Genomic DNA, 9,046 nt, shown 5'->3' on the forward strand with positions numbered 1-9,046 from the left:
TTCGGTGAGTTGTGTAGGCTTGCTGGTGGAGGGGACTAGTGCCTGTTTTCTGGTGGGTGAGGCTGGATCTTGCCTTTCTGGTGGGCAGGTCCATGTCTGGTGGTGTGTTTTGGGGTGTCTGTGTCCTTATTATGATTTTAGGCAACCTCTCTGCTAATGGGTGGGGTTATGTTCCTGTCTTGCTAGTTGTTTAGCATAGGGTGTCCAGCACTGTAGCTTGCTGGTTGATGAGTGGAGCTGGGTGTTGGTGTTGAGATGGAGATCTCTGGGAGATTTTCACCATTTAATATTATGTGGGGCTGGGAGGTCTCTTGTGGACCAATGTTATGAACTTGGCTCTCCCACCTCAGAGGCACAACCCTGACTCCTGGCTGGAGCACCGAAACCCTGTCATCCACATGGCTCAGAATAAAAGGGAGAAAAAAAGAGATAAAGAAAAAAAGATAAAATTAAATTAAATTAAATTAAAGTTATTAAAATAAAAACCAAAAAATAATTGTTAAAAAAATTTAAAAATTATTTTAAAAAAAGAAATAAAGAAGGAAGGGAACACCCAAACCAAAAAACAAATCCACCAATGATAACAAGTACTCAAAACTATACTAAAAAAAAAAAAAAAAAAAAAAACACTGAAAACCGACAGACAGAACCCTAGGACAAATGGTAAATCAAAGCTATACAGACAAAATCACACACAGAAGCATATGCATACACACTCACAAAAAAGAGAAAAAGGGAGCAAATTATATATATCGTTGCTCCCAAAGTCCACCTCCTCAATTTGGGATGATTCATTGTGCATTCAGGTATTCCACAAATGCAGGGTACATCAAGTTGATTGTGGAGATTTAATCCGCTGCTCCTGAGGCTGCTGGGAGAGATTTCCCATTCTCTTCTTTGTTTGCACAGATCCCGGGATTCAGCTTTGCATTTGGCCCTGCCTCTGCCTGTAGGTCACCTGAGGGCATCTTTTCTTCCCTCAGACAGGACGGGGTTAAAGGAGCAGCTGACTCGGGGGCTCTGGCTCACTCAAGCCGGGGGGAGGGAGGGGCAAGGATGTGGAGCGAGCCTTGCGCGGCAGAGTCTGGTGGGACGTTGCACCAGTCTGAGGTGTGCTGTGCGTTCTCCCGGGGAAGTTGTTCCTGGACCACGGGACCCTGGCAGTGGCAGGCTGCACAGGCTCCCAGGAGGGGAGGTGTGGATAGTGACCTGTGCTTGCACACAGGCTTCTTGGTGGCTACAGCAGCAGCCTTAGCATCTCATGCCTGTCTCTGGGGCCCATGCTGATAGCCACAGCTTGCACCCATCTCTGGAGCTCCTTTAAGCAGTGCTCTTAATCCCTTCTCCTCACGCACCAGGAAACAGAGGCAAGAAAATGTCTCTTGTCTCTGTGGCAGTTCCAGATCTTTTCCTGGACTCCCTCTGGGCTAGCTGTGGTGCACTAGCCCCCTTCAGGCTGTGTTCATGCAGCCAACCCCAGTCCTCTCCCTGGGATCTGACCTCCGAAGCCCAAAGCCCGAGCCTCAGCTTCCAGCCTCCACTCATCCCCGCGGGTGAGCAGACAAGCCTCTCGGGCTGGTGAGTGCTGGTAGACACCGATCCTCTGTGCGGGAATCTCTCTGCTTGGCCCTCTGCATCCCTGTTGCTGTGCTCTCCTCTGAGGCTCTGAAGCTCCCCCCCTCTGCCACCCGCAGCCTCTGCCCATGAAGGGGCTTCCTAGTGTGTGGAAACCTTTCCTCCTTCACAGCTCCCTCCCACTGGTGCATGTCCCATCCCTATTATTTTGTCTCTGCTTATTATTTTTTTCTTTTGCCCTACCCAGGTACATGGGGAGTTTCTTGCCTTTTGGGAGGTCTGAAGTCTTCTGCCAGCTTTCAGTAGGTGTTCTGTAGGGGTTGTTCCATGTGTATATGTATTTCTGATGTACTTGTGGGGAGGAAGGTGATCTCCACGTCTTACTCTTTGGCCATCTTGAAGCTCCTCTATCTCTGAACCCTTTAACTTAAAGATTATGTTAACTCTTAACGGAATTCCTTGGTTGTCCAGTGGTTAGAGCTCTGCGCTTCCACTGCAAGGGGCATGGGTTTGATGACTGGTCAGAGAACTAAGCTCATGTGGCTTAATATCATAAAAACAGACAACCCAGTCAAAAGATGGGCAGAAGACCTAAATAGACATTTCTCCAAAGAAGACATACAGATGGCCAAGACGCACATGAAAAGATGCTCAACATCACTAATTATTAGAGAAATGGAAATCAAAACTACAATGAGATATCGCTTCACACCAGTCAGAATGGTTATCATCAAAATATCCACAAACAATAAATACTGGAGAGGGTGTGGAGAGAAGGGAACTATCCTACACTGTTGGTGGGAATTCAAATTGGTACAACCACTGTGGAGAACAGTATGGAGGTTTCTTTAAAAACTAAAAATAGAGCTACCATATGATCCTTCATTCCTTCTCCTGGACATATACCTAGAGAAAAACATGGTCTGAAAGGATACATGCACCACAATGTTCATAGCAGCACTATTGACAACAGCCAAGACATGGAAGCAACGAAAATGTCGATCTACAGATGAATGAATAAAGAATATGTGATACGTATATATAATGGAATATTACTCAGCCATAAAAAAACCAAAATAATGCCATTTGTAGCAACATGAATGGACCTAGAGATTATCATACTAAGTGAAGTAAGTCAGACAGAGAAAAACAAATATCTTATGATATCATATTGCTTATATGTGGAATCTAAAAAATGATACAAATGAGCTTATTTACAAAAAAGAAACAGACTCACAGACTTAGAGAACGAACTTATGGTTACTGGGGAGGGAGGGATAGTTAAGGAGTTTGGGATTGACATGTACACACTGCTCTATTTAAAATGGATAACCAGCAAGGACCTATTGTATAGCACGGGGAACTCTGCTCAGTATTATGTAACAACCTAAATGGGAAAAGAATTTGAAAAAGAATAGATACATGTATATGTATAATTGAATCACTTTGCTGTACACTTGAAACTAACACAACATTTTTAATCAACTATAGTCCAATATAAAATTAAAAACTTAAAAAATATTATGTTAACTCTTGCTAAAGGTAGGGGTTGGAGGGTGTTGAGCAAACACCTGGAGCAGCCCTGGCAACACTAGGAAAGCGGCATGAGATGGATTCTCCCTCAGAACTTCCAGAATAAACTGACCCTGCTGATGCATTGATTTCAGACTTCTGGCCTCCAGAACTGTGACAAAATAATTTTTTGTTGTTTTTAAGCCACCTGGTTTGTGGTAATTTGTTCCAGCAGCCCTTGGAAATGAATACAAATGACAATAGCAATTTCATAAAGGCAAGACAGCTAAGGACTCAGACCCTTCAGGAATTAGAGTTTGGGTCACCTCTTCCTTAGGGGCCTGTGTGTTTGTGTCCATTTAAACTTTCGGATGGAAGTGTGTAAGTGTTTAGTATGAGAATGTGGCATATATTCAGTGTGAAGGTGACATGAGTTACCATCAGTTTTACCAGAAGGTGCCCACCCAACAGGGACCTAAAGAGGGAATCTCTGTCATTTCCATTGAGTCACTTGCTTGCTCTCTCATAGCAGATGCTGGGTGAGACCCCTGCCCCCACTCACTCAGTTCCAAACTCAGTGGCAGAGTTCTCACCTCACTCAGAATGGGGTCCACATTCTGTCAGAAGGCAGAACCAGTCCTCTTCTCAGACCTCCACACATTCCCCATAAAGAAGCTCCCATGAGCTCCTTTCATCTTCTCGCTAATCTCAATTACAAGTTGTCTTCCTCCCATTGCATGAACTCCTCCAGTCCCATGAATTCTGTGATCATCACAGCTTTGATCCTAGCCACATCTTCCCCCCCCACCAGTACTACCCTCCACTTACCCAGAAACCCGCTAATTTCCAAAATGCTCTATTCATGTACCATACCTCCTGTGACATCCTCACATGGCTGTAACTCGCTAGTACTGTGTAATGTGTGTTTAATTCCTCTCCATTCAGTTTATGAGCTTTTGCTTTGTCAATGAAAAGATATTGCCTGCCATATCAGTAAACAAAGAATGTTGCAGCCATCAAGCCATCACATTACAGCCACCCAGATGGATGGTGAGCCCTGAGGGAACTCAGGATGGAAGAGGACGCCCACCACCAAACCATCAGACACTGCAGCCACCCCCAATGGTGCAGCCTGAGGAGACTCAGGATGAGAAAGCACAGGATACTGACCCCAGAGAGCTGAGGTACATATCAAAGGAATGATTTCAGTGAGCCCAGACTGTTGCATCTCCCCATACATAGAAAAACACTAAATTCATTAACTTGAGATATCTGCTTTCCTTTAATTAACAGTAATCTTTTGATGTTCTGACCACCTGGTCTTTGCTGCAGAAACTCCTATATGTCCTGGCTCCTCCCTTACCTCTTTGGAGCAGTCCCTCAGAGCTACCTGAGAGGCTGTGTCCCAGGCTTAAGTCTTCAGTTTTGTCTGGAAATTAAAACATATTTCTCAACTTTTAAGTTGTGCATTTGTTTTTATTCAACAGTTTCATTAGCTCATGCTCCCATATTCCTTAAGATTTCTTCCACCCGGCTTGAAATTCTCCCTATTGTCTCCTTTGCTCGCTAAAGTTGATAGGTCACTAAGTTATATTTACTCTTCTCCGAAAGTATTTTTGTTATTGTTGCCTGCTCTACTCTTACTGGTGTTGTCAGCACTAGTTCTACAACTACAAGAGCAATAATTGTAAAGATGATGGCATACAGTAAGTGTTCACTGTCCTCTCAGCACTGTATGATACGGAGTACTTTCCCTGGATCATCTCATAATCCTCACCTTAACCTCATGAAATAGATGTTATCATTATTTTCAGTTTACTTATAAGGAAACTGAGGCTTCTGGAGGTTAAGCAATTTGCCCAAAGTCACAAAGCATGGAAAACTCTAATTCATTTGTGACAGAAATAGCTTTAAACAGAGACCATCCACACCGAAGATATTTTGGGAGATCCTAACTAAGGGTGTAGGATGTCCAAGATTCAGACTCACTGAACTCACTGAATTCACTCACTGGTTCTTAAAGGAAGTTTGCTTTTTGACAAATTTAATCCCACAAAATTGAAGTATTGTCCCATTTCCTTCAAGAGAATTTGGCCTCAGGCAGCACTGATTCATGTAAACATCCACATTTTCAGATTTGCCAGCAAGCTGGTTGGTGGGAACAGGTCTTTGACTTTGTTTTTTTAATGATTTATTTATTTATTTATTTTTGGCTGTGTTGGGTCTTGGTTGCGGCATGTGGGATCTTTCGTTGTGGCACACAGGGCTTTTTATTGCGGCGCGTGGGCTCTGTAGTTGTGGCGAGCGGGTTCCAGGGCACGTGGGCTCTTTAGTTGTGGTGAGTGTGTTCCAGAGCACATGGGCTCTGTAGTTTGTGGCACATGGGCTCTAGTGGAGACATGAGAGCTCAGTAGTTGTGGCGTGTGGGCTTAGTTACCCTGCTGCGTGTGGGATCTTAGTTCCATGGCCAGGGATCAAACCTACATCCTTTGCACTCTAAGGCAGATTCTTTACCACTGGACCACCAGGGAAGTCCCCAGGCCTTTGACTTGGAATATAAAACCTCGTGGTTTTAAAGCAGAGCTGAGTGGTGCCCAAGAGTTTTGCGATGGTGCCCTGGTGTCACCATGAAGGCCAGACTGGGAGGCAGGGGGCAGAGACCAAGCTTCACCAACCACAGCTGCACTTTTGTATATGTATATGCATGTATCTGTGTATATGTACATGTGTGTATGTGATATGATATGCATATGTGCATACACATAGGATATGTGTATATATGGCTACATGTACTTACATATGAAATGTACATGACAGGCACATGCATGTGTGCATTTATATGAATGTACATGTGTATACATAAATGTGTGTGTATATACTGGGTTAATTTTCACCTGGAAACAACATTCAGATGCCTTAGAAACATAGTTTGAGATCCACAGCTTTAGGATTACCTACTCATTTTAACAGAAGACAGCAATAAAAAAACAAAGAACTGAGGGTCAGAGAGAGTAAATCTATAGCAGAAGAAACATGAATATTTAATGACAACTACTAAAATGTTTCCCCATTGTGATCAGATGATTGTTCCCTGGGGTCTTCTCTCTCGAAGGCCAAGAGTAGGAACTCCTTGAGGATAAGGATGAGTCATTGACACCCTTCAGGCCTGGGGCTGGCTGTGGCTGTTAGTCTGGGGCTCTAGAACTCAGAACTCATCAGCCAGTGAGGAGTGACCACAAGGCATGGAAAAGGTCAGAGCAGTGCTTCCTGATGCAGTGACTTTTCATACCCCCTCACTGGGGCAGGTGAGGCTTGTACTATTTTTGTTGCTGATCTCCAGCTAGCCTGGGAATCACAGTGTCTGGGGACTTGATTGTATGATGTACCTTTTATCCTCTGGATAATTTTTATGATTCTGCTTGTTACTTTATAGGGTGAGTTCAGTGGCCCCTGTGAACCCAGCCATGATCTGCAACTTTACTCTTAAATGATGATCTTATTAAGGAACAGGTACCACAGAACTAGCATAAGGATAACAGAAGCCATTATTTCAAATTAGTAAATGTTTAGTTTTTTTGTCTCACTAAAATTTACCTCTCACAGACCCCAAGAGAAGAGAAAAAAAGAAAGATGAAAAGATGTAACCAGCAATGGAAATTATTCTCTTACTTCAAATTATGCCTAGGATAATTTGACCTGTAGCTAGAAATGGCCAGTTCCATCTGGATTTAGGCTCAGAGAACCAAAAGGCAGGGGCTTCATGTGGGGAGGGAGTTGGGTGAACCTTGCCAAGGCCTGCCATCCCATCCAGGACTATGGGAGGTTCTGCCCTATGCTAAAAATTAGCACACTGAGCTCCCGGATTCATTTGATTCTTCCTAGATTGCAGCATGCCAAGTGGTGTCCATAACGTGGCACTCAGGCGATATGGCTTCCTTCAGACTGTGGACAAAGAATGTCAGTAAACAAAGAACACTGTGGCCATGGAGTTATCAGCTACTGCAGCTGCCCCCTAAGGTGCACCCTGAGAATTCAGGATGGAGAAAAACAGGATACTGGCCCTAGATAGTTAAGATGAATATCAAAGGAATAATTTCAATGAGCCCAGAATCTTACATCTTGTCATACGTAGAAAAGCACTAAAATCATTAACTTGAGATGTCTGAGGGTTTTTTTCTGTGATTAACAGTAATCTTTTGATATTAGACTACATGATTTTTTTTTTCAGCAAAATCTTTTTTCTTTTTTTTTTTTGTGGTACGCGGGCCTCTCACTGTTGTGGCTTAGCCCGTTGCGGAGCACAGGCTCCGGACGCGCAGGCTCAGCGGCCATGGCTCACGGGCCCAGCCGCTCCACTGCCTGTGGGATCTTCCCAGGCCGGGGCACGAACCCGCGTCCCCTGCACTGGCAGGCGGACTGTCAACCACTGCGCCACCAGGAAAGCCCTCAGCAAAAACTTCTATATGGCTCCTCCCTTACCTCTCTGCAACAGTTCCTCAGAGCTATCTGAGAGGCTGCCTTCCTGGGCTGTAGTCATCAGTAATGTCCTCGAATAAAACATGATTCTCAACTTTCCGGTTGTGCAGGTATTTCAGTCGACAAGACTCAAAAGAGCAAACACAAATTAAAAGGCTAAGGTAGCTTTCTTTTTAGCAGATTACTAACAGAGACTTATGTTCTTTGCAAACATTTATTTAAAAAAAAAATCTTGTTCTAGTCCTGATCTGGACCAGAACTTTTTGTGTGACATAATGCATAAACCTTATCCTAGGAAGAAATTAGCATTCTGGATTAATGCTTTAGCGTTTTTACAAAGGATTTTAATGGACTAAGAATTCTTCCAAAATATGACATAAATGAACCTATCTACAAAACAGAAACAGACTCACAGACATAGAGAACAGACTTGTGGTTTCCAAGGGGGAGGGAGGGTGGGGGAAGGATGGAGTGGGAGATTGGAATTAGTGGATGCAAACTAGTATATATAGAATGGATAAACAACAAGGTCCTACTGTATAGCACAGGGAACTATATTCAATATCCTGTGATAAACCATAATGGAAGAGTATGAAAAATAACTTATATATGTATAACTGAATCACTTGGCTGTACAGCAGAAATTAACTCTACATTGTAAATCAACTATGCTTCAATAAAATTTAAAAAAAAGAATTCTTCTGGACATTAGCTACACACCTGCTCTGCTGACCATCAGCCTTGAGAGGGGTTGACAACCCTGACTGGGTCCCTAGGACTGGACAGACTCAACTCTGCCTTCAGCAGGTGTGCTGTTCCTTGCATCCACACCTTCAACCATTTAGCCATTGTTTTCTATAAAATTTCTTACCAAAAGTCAGTCTTTGAATTGGCTTGCAGGAAGTCTTATCCCTTGTAGCATGCCTAACTAAAGTTATAAGAAATGTATGACATACTGAAAGGTGAGTGGAAGGCATAGTAGATGTAGATTACTTTTTCCCTGATGTTTTCAATTATTTGAAAATACCCATTATCTCCTTTGACAGCATCCATGTATGGTAGGCATCACTGGCCCCATTTTAAGGGTGAGGAAGTATAGAGTTAAGAAGGTGAAGGGATCTGCCATAAAGCTCATGACAAAGAAAGGTTCAGGTTTTACTTAGACCCCCATTTGGTTTTTAACTATGATGTTCTTGGGTCTTTCCTTGACACCAGAAGTGCCTTCAGAAGGATGCTTATACATCACCATTGACTGCTGGAGTGGAAAGAAGGGAGTGCAAAGACCAACATACAGATTTATGGGGAATCAAACTTGCCTGGAATATACAAACCTGCCCTGGAACTCTCTTTTTGTTCCTGAGCCAAGGACAGATGCCAAGGCATCTCTGTGCTTATGGACACACAGCACCTGAAAGACACATGATGTTGTGGGAATTTGAAAGTGAAAAGTCAAGGTGCTTTTCCCAAAGCTTCCTTTGTTTTC

This window comes from Hyperoodon ampullatus (assembly GCF_949752795.1).
Source record: "Hyperoodon ampullatus genome assembly, chromosome: 3".
NCBI lineage: Eukaryota > Metazoa > Chordata > Mammalia > Artiodactyla > Ziphiidae > Hyperoodon > Hyperoodon ampullatus.